Below are 15,194 nucleotides of genomic sequence, written 5' to 3' on the forward strand. Positions count from 1 at the left end.
CTTATGTGCGTTTCTGGAAGAGGGTGGAGAATTAGAGAGCTTTGTGGATATTCTGGAAAATTCAGAAATTTGACATTTGAAATTGAGTCTCCTGATTCTGTGACATCTGATTTCACTTTAGAGCTTTAATTTTGCCTTTTTCTTCGATAAAGACGTTTGCGTGGCTTGTTCTTAAACATAACAAGGATCAATTTTTTTTTTAATTCACAATTGAAGCAGAGAAGGACATGAGAGAATATTTTTCCTGAGAAAACTGGTCTAGAGAAGAGGAAAGAAAGAAGAAAGTGAAATGTGAAATAACTCCTCCCCTTTCCCAAGAAGGGGGTGGAAAGACAGGCTTCCGACTAAAGGAACAATAGCAGAGAGCAGGGACTAGGTGTATATTTGTGACTCAGGCATGTATAACCAAGACACTGCCTGTGTGTTGGGCACCATGAAACAAGGTTACATTTTAGTACACGAATTGGCTTGAAGTCATAATGACTATCTTTTGGGGTTTTAATAGAATTATTTCACAAACCCTTTCACTGAAGCGCCAGATTCAGTATCCCAGAGCATAATTACATTACTATCAAATGGTAAAAACACACAGCAAAGTTTTTTAAACTTGTCACTGTATTTCTTTATCAACCACAATCTTACTCTTTTCTACTGTTCACAACCATTAACGTACCATAGTTAAAGGCACTGACGGGCTTCCCTGGTGGCACAGTGGTTGAGAGTCCGCCTGCCAGTGCAGGGGACACGTGTTCGTGCCCCGGTCCGGGAAGATCTCACACGCCGCGCAGCGGCTGGGCCCGTGAGCCATGGCTGCTGAGCCTGCGCGTCTGGAGCCTGTGCTCCGCAACGGGAGGGGCCACAACAGTGAGAGTCCCGCATACTGCCAAAAAAAAAAAAAAAAGGCACTGACTTCACATTACATGAAACAAATGGCCTCCACATTCCAAGACAAATGAAACAAAGAATAAGCAGGACTCGCTGAAAACCTTCGGCCAACTGGCATTTTTTTCCTTTGAGCACATGTGCTCTGACATCTATGTTCGCTACGGTGCAGAAATCTTGAGACCTTGAGTCGTATGAAGCTTTCGTTTTTCAGGGCATTTTTACATAGTCATGAGTCCACAAGTAAAAGGATTTTGTTGCTATATTGAGTCATTGGGTTCTATTTTCTCAGGTTTCTACAAGGATACAGAGGAAAAAATGCCCTTCCGTTCTCAAAGAATACAGTTCAGTAACCCTTCAGCTTTCTTCTCTAGACAGAATAACGACCTTCCGTCTTTCCTCATACACTCTGTTTTCCTTTCCTAAGGCCCCAGCTTCCTCTACCACGCTTTATGAATTATAATTGGACATAGAACCTTTGGCATCTTTATTCGTTCAGAAAATGGGCTTAGGGCTTCCCTGGTGGTGCAGTGGTTAAGAATCTGCCTGCCAATGCAGGGGACACGGGTTCGAGCCCTGGTCCAGGAAGATGCCGTGGAGCAACTAAGCCTGTGCACCACAACTACTAAGCCTGCGCCCTACAGCCCGTGAGCCACAACTACTGAGCCCACGTGGCACAACTACTGAAGCCCACGCTCCTAGAGCCCGTGCTCCGCGACAAGAGAAACCACTGCAATGAGAAGCCCATGCACCACAACGAAGAGCAACCCCTGCTTGCTGCAACTAGAGGAAGCCCGCACACAGCGACGAAGACCCAATGCAGCCAAAACTTAATTAATTAATTAATAATTGATTGATTAAAATAAGAAAGAAAATGGGCTTAATGCTTGTTTTCTGGCACTTGTATGTCCTGTGCTTTTTGCTACACGTTTGGGGCATGTGGGAGGTTTCCTCCTGTGGCGTTTGTCACACAGCTCTCTGCCTATGCTCTTCAGGGTGATTTCATGGACTCAGTTGGCCTTAGAATTGTGCTACCCAGTTACTCGGTTTTTGCTTTTGTTACGTTTTGTTTTCTTAATCCATCAGTGCTTTTACTTCATGGCTACTGACTTCATGCTGTTGTGGGTTTTTTGTTTTGTTTTTTGGGGGGTTTTTTTTGGCTGTGCCACGTGCCCCAACCAAGGATTGAACCCAGGCCACTGCAGTGAAAGCACAGAGTCCTAACCACTTGACTGCCAGGGAATTCCCTATGCTGTTTTTATAGAACCTTTTTTTTTCTAATATTTTAGAGTATTTAAACTTTAATTTCTCTTTCAGTGTTAACCATCCATCCAAAATTCATCCTTTTCTACATACTGAACATTTTCTCAGTAGGTTTGTATGTGACTCACCAGGAGACGAGCAAAATGGGGTGGTGATTCTTAGCCTCAGGACCAACCATGACTCAGTCCTGATAACATCTTGGAACATCTCTACTCGGCATGTCCTCAGACTACACAGTTCACCTGAGAGCCCAAGACCACCTTTCCTGGCTTGATAATGAGATGCCCAGGAGATTATCTACCTCATATTCCACTTCCCTGTTTCTCTTTAAAAGGTAATCACGTTGATCTGACAAGGTTTGCTTCCTCAGCAGATGAATTGGGCACTGCGTAATTTTCAAAATATGATTAACACCTGCTTTTTACTACATTAGGCACTGTTCCAAACGCTTTACAAATATTAACTCATGCGATCCTCATAACAACCCAAAGAGGTAGAGGATAGGATATTCCCATTTACAAAAGAAGAAGTGAAGCAGAGAGGTTAAATAACTCTCCCAAGGTCACACAGCTAATAGGACCAAAATTAAAAACCGAGCAGTCTGACTCCAGTCATGCTTTTAACCACTACAGTGAGCTACCTTCAGGCTCTCCTGAGGGGCTTGCAGATGGATTTTTATTGCTATTTATTCCAAGGTAGCTATAGTAAGTGATCAGCTCTCAGTCTCTGAAATCTTCTTTCCAGGTGGAAAGTGCAGGCTTCTTACTCCTGCGAGTGAGGACAGGGTCTCTTGTTTTGTTCACCACTATATACCTGCTCCCCATGTGGGCCTGGCACATTGAGGTGCATAACAAATTTTAAGTTACCTGACAAATTTGGTGACCTAGTATAACTTTATTTTTCTATCAGTCTCCCCCAAATGCTTCTCAATATCACATTCCTCCCATGGGCCAAGCATTGTGTTAGATGACATGGCAGATACAGTCACCGCCTTAGAGCTTACAAAAGGGAAATCAGTACAGTCAATCCTTGTTATTCTTGGAATTCCATAAAATTTGTGAATTTGTCTACTCACTATAGTCATTCATGGACATGCACAGATCGATGAAAATTTTGAGTTTCCTGACACTCAGGCTCAGGTCAGACAGACAAGGTGAGGACCCTGCCTTTTTGTTTCAGCTCTCCGACTATAAACACCTGTCCTTTTTTTTTTGCGGTACGCGGGCCTCCCACTATTGTGGCCTCCCCCGTTGTGGAGCATAGGCTCCGGATGCGCAGGCTCAGCGGCCATGGCTCACGGGCCCAGCCGCTCCGCGGCATGTGGGATCTTCCCGGACCAGGGCACGAACACGTGTCCCCTGCACTGGCAGGCGGACTCTCAACCACTGCACCACCAGGGAAGCCCAACACCTGTTCTTTTTTATGGTCTATTTAGTGCCATAGTTTTTGCATTTTTGTGCTTTTTATTGGTGATTTTGCTGTTTACGATGACCCCCAAGCATAGTGCTGAAGTGCTGTCTAGTGTTCCTGAGTTCAGGAAGCCTAGGATGTGCCTAAGGAGAAGAGACGGTGTGTCAGGTAAGCCTCGTTCAGGTGTGAGTCATGGTGCTGCCAGGGAGGTCAGAGTCAGTGAGTCAAGAGTACCTATGAAACACACATGGAAACAAGGTCATGTATTGCTTGGTTGATGAAAACGTGGTGACCAGAGGCTCATGGGAACATAACCCTGTATTTCCCTAGGAATGGGAGTTTAGTATTCACTAATACAGTGTTTGTGGAGACTTTATAGGACACAACTACCATAAATAACAAGAATCGACTATAATTATAAGGCAAGTGCTGTACAGGGGGTACAAAGTTCAGTGATGGGAGAGATGACTTCTGATGGTTGAGTCAGAGACAACTTATGAAAGGGAGGCCTTTGAAATGGGACTCATGGTAGGCGGGAATCTGACAGAGGTGGGAAGACATTCCAGGTGTGGGAAACAGTGTGAGCCCCAGTGGAGTCTAGAAGCTACAGGGGCTGTGCAGAGATCTGCAGGGGACCTCGCTTGGCTGAAAGGTGAGGACAGGTTGGGAAGAAAAGACAGGAAAGGTAATTTGGACCATTCTGTGGAGGATGATTGAGAGCGTGCTTAATTTAATAAGGCAATAATGAGCCATGGAAGGTTTGGGGGTAACTTGCCCAAGGAAATGAAAACAGAAGTCCACATAGCAAGTTTACCCATTAGAGCCAAAAACTGTAAACAACCCACATGCCCATCAATAGGTGAAGGGATAAACAGATGCGGTCTATATATACACTGGAGCACTACTCAGGATTAAAAAGGGGCAAATACTGATACAACAACATAGACGAGTCTCACATGCATTCTGCTGAGTGAGAGAAGCCAGCCAGAGGAGCACATTCTGTATGATTTCATTATTGTGAAATTACAGAAACAGCAAAGCTAATCTCTAGTGACAGAAAACAGAGCAGTGGGATAGAATTCACTGAAAAGTGCACAAGGGAACCTTCGGGGTGATGGATGTGTTTACATCTTGATTGTGGCAAAGTTACGTGGGTGTATCCATTTGTCAAAACTCATTTAAAAATGGGGATTTTTGTATGAAAATTATACAATTTATGTGAGTGTACTTCATTGTATTAAAACAGTACGTATTAAAGTAATAAATTTATCTTAAAAGAAACTTTAGGGGAGGAAACATCTGTTTTAATACCTTGGGGGGAAAGCTGAAAGTTCTCACAAACACCCATGAGAAAGACAAATAAGGGGAAAAGCAGAAACACAAAACAAGTTGCCAGCTAGGTGCCCTCTCAGTAGTTATCAGCTATAAGGTGACCTTGTCACATCTGAAGTTAAAGACTCACAGACATCATCCTATGTGGGAATTTTAATTATCTATACTGTCACTAGCTTGTATCTTACTTACAACTACATAGTAGTAGAGTATATATGAATTCCTCTGAAAGCTATCACCACTGTCTATCAGATAACTCCTGGTCAGTTTTCTTCTCAAACCATTGACCGAATTAGTGCTAAGCAAGATGAGGTCAACCTGTGCTGAGGAGCCTCGCGTTGTCATCTGTTCCGGGGGGCTCAGCATGAGATCAGTGACGTGAGGACGCCGTGAAAGTGGCCGGGGGAACTCTGCCACATGTGCACCAAGATCAGAGCCGTCCTAGGACTTTGAGCCCTCAGGTCCTTCCAGAGGATCATTCTTTGTGAGGGAGGGAAGAGCTGCCTCGTCCTGGCGGTGCTCACTCCCATGCAGCCACCGCTGGATGTTGCATAAAGGGACACAGCATCAGCATCCCAAGGACGCAGCCTCTGGCCTTCTGGCAGCTTGAATTCTGCAGAACAAACAGATGCTCTTCAGGGAGCGACCCATGTTTAGCTTTCCCCATTCTGACTGCCTTTTTCTTAAACTATTTGTTTAATTCTAGTAATTCTCTTGTATATAAAATTAACATCTCTGGTTACACTCACTATGTAACATTTTATGCTGACAAATCCCGAACTGTCAGGTGCTTCTGCTTTCCAGAGTTAAACCTTGATTTAGAAATTTCATTTCTTTTTCATTCATTCAAAAAATGCAGTCCTACGTGCCAAGCACTCTTCTGGTTCTGGGGACACAGACTCGGCGTTACAGTTACCACTGTGCCCGCCTGTCCCCCGGGATCTCTCACAGCCCTGGACTGCCTCTCACGTGCCTTCTCTGTATGTTGCCCAGTTGCTTTGAGAGTGGTCTTGTCATATTTTGGTTTCAGGTTCTCCCATTAGTAGCATGTGCTCAAATTCAAGAGAATACATTTCTAGTAGTTTTGGGGGTTTGGGGGGTTTTTCTGTTTTGTTTTGTTCTGGCTGAGCCTCAGGGCATGCGGGATCTTAGTTCCCCAAGGAGGGATCGAACCCACGCCCCCTGCAGTGGAAGCAAGGAGTCTTAACCACTGGACACCAGGGAAGTCCCGAGAATACATTTCTAAATGAGAGCAACCATTTCTTTTACTGAAGAACGATTAAACTGTGATACTTTCCTGGCTTCTGCTTCTGTGATATAACGGAGAACCTCACTTGTCAAGACGTGTTGCAAAATGCTCCAAACATTAGCTGTTAGTCTCTTCAGAGCGGGTCTTGGTTGTCATATTGTTGGGGCGGGTGGAGAGGAAAACGGGCAAGTGAACAGCTCTGGGGTCACTGCTCCCGAAAGGCTGGAAAGTGTCGCTCTGACCGTGCACTCGTTTGTCTCTTCATGTGCGGTCTGCCCAGCAGCAGCTGACTTTAAGTTGGATGGATTCCTAAATCTCACATCGTTTTTTGTTCACTCCTCACGTCTTTAAATGTCTTCTTTAATAAGGAAGGGAGAGTGGACGGTATCTCAGAAAGATGATGCCCTTCCCCCCTAACCGCCGTGCTGGGGAGGACACAGCACACGTGTGGCTTCTCCCCTTGGGCTCCCCTTTCTCGCTTTCTGAGCACTTCGTGAGGACGTCTTCCATCAGCTGAGCCCTGTGTGGCACGGCTCCTAACTGCTGAGCAAACAGAATGCAAGTCAAGCAGAAGAAAAGCACGAATACACACAGAGACATAATTACACGGGAACGTTTTTAAGTTTAAAACATTGCTCACTCGGAAAAAACTTTAGAGAGAGGAGTTTAAGCTGTTTTCAGTTTTCCCTTCAGAAATATTTTCTGACAGGGCTGATATTTCCATAGTTCAAAAGAAACCTTTGGAGCAGAGGATTAAAGTTTTGATTAATCCCAAAAGACAGTACAAACGTGGTAGCAGCCTTCAAAAGCACCTATGATGCTGATCATAGGAAACGGATATCAAGCAGAGGAAGCAAAGACTCCACGGAGGGGTCTGGACGCGAGCAGAGCAGCCAGCATCCAGGACCTCGATGCTGTCACTTCCAACTCCATCTCAGAAGGGGCTGTTTGAAAATCCACGTGAAGCCGTCACCTCTACTGCCTGAGAACAAAGTCCTTCCCACAGTGGGCCTTCACCCACCGCCTGTGTTGGCCGGGTTAGGGCATTTATCCTTGAGTAAGTCCCATCCCTACCCCTCTTCACAAATCATTCACGGGAAAAACACAGCAGCCGCCACAACGTGAGCACAAGTTTAGTTCACGGCTCATCAAGAGAAACAGCAACAGAGCCAGGGGAGACAGGAGAGCCCCCAAGAGGGACTTCTACTCCGGCGGCCCCTCAATGCCTGGCTTCACGCTGTTCCCAATCCACACTGATTCCTTCAGCGATCTGGAGCAAATTAAAAAAAATTAAAACAATATGCTGCATTTTCATAGCTGATTTTGTTTTAAAGGCTGCCTTTTGTTCTAAACATTTTTAAACTTCTTTGTAGACCCTTAACCCCTTGAGAAATGTCCCAGCAGTAGAGCTTTTAAATCCAAAAAGCCTCCCTACGGGACTTTCCTGGTGGCGCAGTGGTTACGAATACGCCTGCCAGTGCAGGAGATACGGGTTCGGGCCCTGGTCCAGGAAGATCCCACATGCCGCGGAGCAACTGAGCCCGTGAACCACAACTACTGAGCCTGCACTCTAGAGCCCGTGCTCTGCAACAGGAGAAGCCGCAGCTCGCCGCGACTAGAGAAAAGCCCGCGTGCAACAACGAAGACCCAACGCAGCAAAAAATAAATTAATTAATTTTTTTAAAAGAGTTTTTTTAGGGCTTCCCTGGTGGCGCAGTGGTTGAGAGTCCGCCTGCCGATGCAGGGGACACGGGTTCGTGTCCCGGTCCGGGAAGATCCCACATGCCGCGGAGCGGCTGGGCCCGTGAGCCATGGCCGCTGAGCCTGCGCGTCCGGAGCCTGTGCTCCGCCACGGGAGAGGCCACAACAGTGAGAGGCCCGCGTACCGCAAAAAAAAAAAAGTTTTTTTAAAGAGCCTCTGTGAGTTCACACCCTCCAAGAAGCCGACCCGAGGCGAAGCGAGATTAGAGATGCACAAGAGATGGGGGCGGGGAGGGCGGCAGAGCTCGGCGTGGCCTGAGCCCTGGGAAGCGGGGAGGAAGGACTGGGCACACAGACTCGGGCCGCAGCACAGATCTAAGGAAGTTCCAGCCGGGGCGGTGGGGAGCCCTGAGCAGTGGCGGCCTGTCAGAAGCACCCATGCCTTCAGGTCCTGGTACCCGCTGGGCTCCGTCAGTGGCTGGAAACTGCCTCAGCGCAGATGCGCCGACGGATCCGCCGGGACAGCGGCTGGGGCCTCGGTCTCAGCGGGACGTCTGGGCAGCTCACGTTCACGGCTGTCGCAGTTCAGCCACGCGCCTCACGGACCTACTTTACCTCTTCACGTGGGTCTGGGGAGCAGCGCCCCCACAGTTTCCGTGGGCCTCTTGCTAAGGAGGGAGGCTGGTGGACACACTCCCGCTCCTGTCTCTGCAGTTGATCTGGGGCCACAATGGAGACTCACCCCCTCCCTCTTCCACTACCAGTTCCCAGTTCCCCTCAGCCTTCCCCTCAGCAGGTCTTTGGTGTGTCCCTGGTGTAACCCAAGCCTCCTGGCCTGAGGGCTCGGAGGCCCGGCAACCACAGGCTGCACAGCCCAGGGGCTGCCAGGGTCTACGAAGATCCACGCTGAGGCGGGAAGCAGGAGGTGACCACAGGGGTCACCCGGGCCCCACACACACTCCTCCCGGCCCCCAGGATCGTGATCGTGACCCCTCACGTGCTGGGCACTGGACACAAGGGCGAAGGTGCCACAGCAGTACTCGTAGTTCAGTGGGACTTGCTGTGCACTCTAGCAAGAATGCACCCCCTTCCTGGGCTGGGACCTGCAACCCTGCAGGGCCCAAAGTTGGGGAGGGAGAAGCACACAGTCCCCCAGTGGGTCATCGGTGCTCATGGTAAGCGGAACCACTTGTGTTCCACCACTTGTTTCCTAGCCCCATGGACTCTTACTGGGGACACAGTCCCACAACAGAGATTTCTGACTCCATGCCCGAACTGCTCTCCGAAGGGTGGCACCTCTCCTTTTCCGAACGTTACTGCTAAGCTGGGGCTGCAGCTGGGCTGTTAGCCACTTCAGTGCTCCACGAGGCCAGCGTTCCCGGCCGCTGCAGTGTGCAACATGACCAACAGATCTCATGATCGAGGACACGCTCCTGCACCTCGTTCACTGTGAAGAGCATCCCCTGGCCTCACAGTGTGCTGTGTGGGATTCTGTGCCCATGGGTAAGGCGTTCAGGAGGCCCCCAGATAGTAGTGCTGGCTGAAGCTCTGTGGGCAGGAAAGGCAAACCCACACCAAGAATAGGCATCTACTCTGATGAGGAAGAACTGAGCAGAACAGGGGGGGCCAAGTGTAGCTGACGTGCTCCCAAGAGGTTGGTGGTTGTCCTTTGAGGAAGACTACATATCAGGGGCTCAGCATTGGCCCTCAGGGGCCTGAAGTAGAGGGAGTGGACTTAGAGTCCACGTTAGGTATGTATTAATACGTAGCCTCCTTCATTGTCACCATGGCCGCTCCATTTGCGCACCCATCATGCCAGTTCCAGGGGGTCAATAACAAAGTTTGACCGATGTCAACTGGCTAAGTCATTTTGTCTACTTGGTTGTTCAGTGCCTTTTCCATAGTGATGCTTTCTGATGGACATAATGTATGATAACTTCTCATCTCATGCCCCGCCCTGTATGTCCATCACATGGTCTAACCCCAACCTCCTTGTCTCCCATCTTCCAATCCTTTTTATTTCAAGCCCCTGATCAGACATCCAGGCATTGGCCACTGCCCAGGGTGATGTATAGTCTCACCTTAGGCCGTTTCTCCTTCCACTTAAAGTGGGAGGCCACAGCTCACACTTCCACTCCTTGGGAAGATTTTCCCTCTCCACTGTCTTTCAAGGCACCCCTGAGTGTAGCTGTAATGCAGCCACCATATGTTTGCAGCTTGTACCCACATACTGATGAACCCATCCATTAACCAAGATTGGGTTTTTTCCTCCTGGTCATATAGGACCCCCCTTAAGGCCATAAGTGTGAGCTGGGGAAATGACACTGGTGATGGTGTGGGTTCCGGCTACCTGCTCATGCAGCCCACCTGTGCCATCTGGCCCTGCGTAGGCTTAATTCTGGATGGACCATTTCCACCTTACAATGGACTGATGGTGGGTCCATTCAACTTTATGACTTGATGAGTCATATGAAAGGACCCATAATGGACAGTCCTGCATGGTCACTTGGCACCCCATGATCAAGGCCCAGTAACATACCAGGAACTATTTCCCAAAAGAACTGGATAGCACGGCCTTGTTCCAAATTTCGAGGGTCTGTGCTGTGATCCTCCCGCTCGAGGGGTCTCCATAAGCTCTACCCTGCATCTTCTTTCACCACTGACACCTTCAACACCATGGGGTCTGATGGATACTATGGGGCAAGCAGCCTGGGCCGGCTACAAAACTGTTTCCTGCTCCCAACCCCACGCAAAGCTGACAAACTTTCATGTCACCGGGTATATGGGCTGGAGGTGTGGAATGTGTTGCTACTAGGAGCCAAAGAGGCCCATCAGGTACTGAGTTTTCTTCTCTGAGATGGACAATGCATTTGTCTTTTATTTTGAAGGAGACATCTGGGCATGCCCCTGACCACTGGACCTCTGAAAACATCACTGAAGTGGTTGGTCCCTAAATCTTCACAGGGTTTATCTCCCACCTCTAGTGAGCGTATGTCTTACCAAGGCCTCTGCTTCCTAGTCACCTCTTGCTCTTCTGTGTGATCAGCATATCATCAGTGTGACTGATGGGTCAGTGTGATGTTCCCTGGGCAGTTCAGGCAATCCAGCTCTCTTTGGACTAGATCGTGACAGAAGACAGGAGAGTTAACATAGCCCCGAGGCAAAACTGCAAATGAATTTGTTGTCCATCCAACATGAATGCACTGTTTCTCGTCTTCTTTTCTAATTGGAATAGAAAAGAATGCATTTGTCATAGCCTCCAAATGCCTGGGTATTGTCCTTTCTGTATACAGTCACCTGAGTAACCGGCCACAGGTCCCTCCAGGGAGAGGCTGGGGGATCATCACAGTACGCACTTGCCACGGTGTCACAGGGTCCTTCTTCCTAAGGACGTGGCCACTCATCAGTTAATGGGTTCCAGTCCTGAAAATAGACTCTGGTCCAGAAACTGAGGAAAGGATCATGACTTTATTGGGGTGAGTTCCCTGGGCTTTCCGCTCTTCCAGTCTTGCCTTTCTCTGGCTGTAGATGTTAAGCAGTGCCCCTGCTAGCTCCCCAGCTACTTGACCTCAAGGGTAACCATGCTCTAATGACCATCCCCGTGATTCTTGCTGGTCAAGCCCCCTCTCATCTTGCTGTAAAATCATTGTAGCCTCCAGTTCCTGGTAGCTAAGCATTGCCACCCAGCTTTACTACTTCATGGGGGTGGGAAAGGGATATTAACGAGCCCTGCTCTGTGCCATCCCTTTTACCATCAACCCTGGGCTGCAGCAGAAAGCCACCGCCGAACTTCCTGGTGATGCTGGGTCCCTCTCCCCCATGTGCTCCTGATGGCCCCGTCTGGAAACTCTTTGGGGGTCTTTGGCCTCACATAGGATAAGCTTTCGAGTGTGGCCATTCCCCTCAGTCTCTGTTCCTTCCTTCACCATCTGTTAGGGCAACTCAGGCCTTTTCACCTCACCCAGTGTTGGCTGCCACACTTCAGGCTTCTAACGGCCACCTCAGCAGGAGTCTGCCCCTCCTCTGGAGGCCTTGCCAGGGTGTTAAACCCCACATCTGATAAAGTGCCCCAAATCGATGCACTCCTGCTTATCCAATCTTATATTCTAGCCTCTTTGAGGAGGCCCCTCAAAATCCAATCCCAGACAGACTCCCCTGGCTCCTGCCCACACATGCTTGCTGATTCTCCCAATACCTCTGGAATATAATCATTTTCCTCCCTGATCAGGAACAGTCTATGTCCAACCAAACTATGCTGGAATTGAACCCGAGTTGTCAGCCTGGCGGCCAGGAGAGGAGATGAGGGCAGCTCCTGAGGGGACTCCTGCCACCCTGCAGGACCGTGGCCTCTGCAGTGTCTTTCCAGCACAGGGAAGGGCCATCTTACTGGGGAGGGGCCACTTCCACAAGCTCTGAGGGCTTGGGAGAGGGGGGAGCAGGGGGGTCTGCAGAGCCAACATCCTCAGAGGCATCCATCCAGATGCCCCCATCACATGCTCATGGGTCATGTTTTCCCAGCCAAGGCAAAGACCTTAGCAGCCTGACAGACCTGCCCTGACGGAGGATTTAAACATCTCTGAAGTTCTGAGTCTATCAGGTCCTCAATCCACTCTTCAGCTGTGTCAGTTCTACTGCAGGAGATAAAAGCCTCTTTACCAAGAGGCCTCACGCCCAGGCTTTAACTGCTCATTAAGGGCATAATAATAGTGATACGTATTTATTATCCCTCTGCGGGGCCTTAAGGCATCTTAGCAGTTACCAAAATCTCCACTCCTGTAGACATTGTTTTCCCATCTCACGTTGGAAGGATAATTTCCACCACCAGGACCTTTTTCTTGGAACGCCACTGATGAAATCTTTAGTGACGGGGCTGCCACGGAGTGTCAGGGGCCCACATACCACTCAGCACGGTGCCCTCCTCGCCCTGGGCAGTAAGCCAGCCAGTCCTCAGCCCCATCTCGTTTCCTGGGACCCCTCCCAGCACCACTTGTGTTGCTTCAGCTTCCCACTGAAGTGGATACCAAGATGGGTTAGATGTGTGAGCTGTGCTGGGGAAACACCAGGGTAAAGGAGAAAGGAGCGATGCAGACCTCACCGTGTGTGTGTGTGTGTGTGTGTGTGTGTGAGAGAGAGAGAGAGAGAGAGAGAGAGAGAGTAGGAAGGAGGTTGGAGTGAGGAAGGTGGAGAGCTCAGGCTGCAGGTGACTCTATGGCAGCTGCACCAGGCCAAGGGAGTGCTTGAAGGAATTTGCCCACCAAGGAGCTCAGATCCCTCAGCAAGGGGTCTGAGCGAGCGCTGCCCTGTGCCCCGCCCTGTGTCATTCGCTGGGGCAGCTCGTGGGAAAAGTGGCCTCAGCACAGACGCAGCGGGGGAATCCAGAGAGAAAAGCTGGGTCTGTCCGTCAGCCCAGCCGTCAGCCCGCAGAGAGAGCTCGGAGGGCTGCGTCCCCGCGGCTGTCACAGCAAAAGCCCCTCCCCCCACCGTGGGCGCCCAGGATGACAACTCCCAGGGAAGTCCCCACGGCTCCCGGCTCCCGGACGGGACCTCCTCCCGGCGAGCGGGGAGCAAGGCCATTCCCAAAGGAGCCGGCCGACTGCGGTAAGTCAGAGAAAGACAAGTGCCAGACAATCCCACTTAACGGGTGGAATCTGAAAAAGCCGAACTCAGAAACAGGGTAGAATGTGGTTGCCCAGCCGCGCAGGTGGGAAATGCGGAGATGTCGGTCGAAGGGCACAAACTTCCAGCTAATAAGACGGATACGTTCTGGGGCTCTATGCACAGCATGGTGACCGAAGCTTACAATACTGTGTTATATACCTGAAAGGTGCCAAAGGAGAAGATCCTAAATGTTCTCACCACACACACACACACACACACACACACACACACACACACACACACACAGTAAACAGGTGAGATGATGGGGGTGTTAATTAACCCTATTGTGGTACTCACTTCACAATACACTCAGATCGAATCATCACCTTGTGCACCTTAAACTTACACAATGTTATAGTTATCTCAGTAAACCTGGTCGGGGGGGAAACCTGAGCAGGTCAGCAAAGCCACACTTTTTCAGGCTCTCTTGGTCCAGTATTAATAATGCAGTACCACGCTTTGGGTTTTTTCTCTTAGGAAGGCTCAAGAGCACATGAGATTTAATTACACTCTGAGAAAGGCCTTCATTAGGCGGAAGGGAGTCCGGAGATGTTTAACCACACACAGTAGTGAGGGCCTCAGACAGCTCTGGTGCAAGCGTTCGTCATTGTATGCGTTTTTCTTTCTCTTTTCTTTTTTTTGTTTTTGGCCGTGCCTCATGGCTTGCGGGATCTTAGTTCCCCAACCAGGGATCAAACCCGGGCCCTCGGCAGTGAAAAGTGCAGAGTCCTAATCACTGGACCGCCAGGGAATTCTCTATATGCATTTTTAAATCTCATGACAGCTTGCATCCTTGATATATATAGAAACTGTATCTTATCCTCCCAAGTCTTACCCGTTTTTATCCAACAGGGGCTTGAGGAGATGGGGCAGACGTGGCAGGAGGTGAATGAGGGAAGGGAGAGTGGAAAGATCTAGCACCTGTGCATCCAGCATCTTGTCTTCACGACAATGAGACCACTGGGGTCCCGGGACCCAAGAGGCTGCTGGGAGCACGTTGATCAGGCTCACGGGGCTTCCCTGAAGGGACTCTGAAGCCCTACATTCTTCTGGGCTTGCAGAGTTTCAGGAGTTGGGAGAGGAGGTCGGCCACGAGTGGAGAAAACTGTGCCTCAGATGCCCTGAGGCAGGAGAGAGCCTGGCACATCTGAGGGACTAAGAAAAGTCCAGGCAGCTGGTGTCCAGAGAGATGAAGGGGCATGGCCGGAACGGAGGCCGCAGTGGGTGGTGCAGGTCTGAGGCCACCTTATGAGTCTTCGGCTTTGAGAAGCAGGGGGTTGTTAAACAGAGTGGATGCCTGGTCAGGGCTGCCTTTTCTAGAAGCTTTTGCTCTGGCAGCAAGTGCAGAGAATAGACTGGAGAGGGCAGGAGGCTCCTGTGGGGGCAAAGGTCATGAGCAGGCAACTCACAGACGAGGAAATGCACAAGGGAAGTGACACTAAGCCTCCCTTGTAAACAGGAAAGTGCAAATCAAAACCGCAGTACAATGTGATTCACACCCATCAAGTCAGCAGCAGTGGAGAAGCTGTCAGTACATTTTTGGTGAGAATGTAGGAAAACAAGCCCTCAAACCTTGCAAAAGGACAATTTAGCAGAATCTAATGAGGTTGCAGATGTGTTCTGTCAGCAATTCTACTTGTAGGGAGGTGCCCTGTGGACACCATCTGCATGTGAGAGAAGGTGAGTGTAAGAACATTTA

This window comes from Monodon monoceros, unplaced genomic scaffold (assembly GCF_005190385.1).
Source record: "Monodon monoceros isolate NGI ecotype Baffin Bay Population unplaced genomic scaffold, NGI_Narwhal_1 Super_Scaffold_15, whole genome shotgun sequence".
NCBI lineage: Eukaryota > Metazoa > Chordata > Mammalia > Artiodactyla > Monodontidae > Monodon > Monodon monoceros.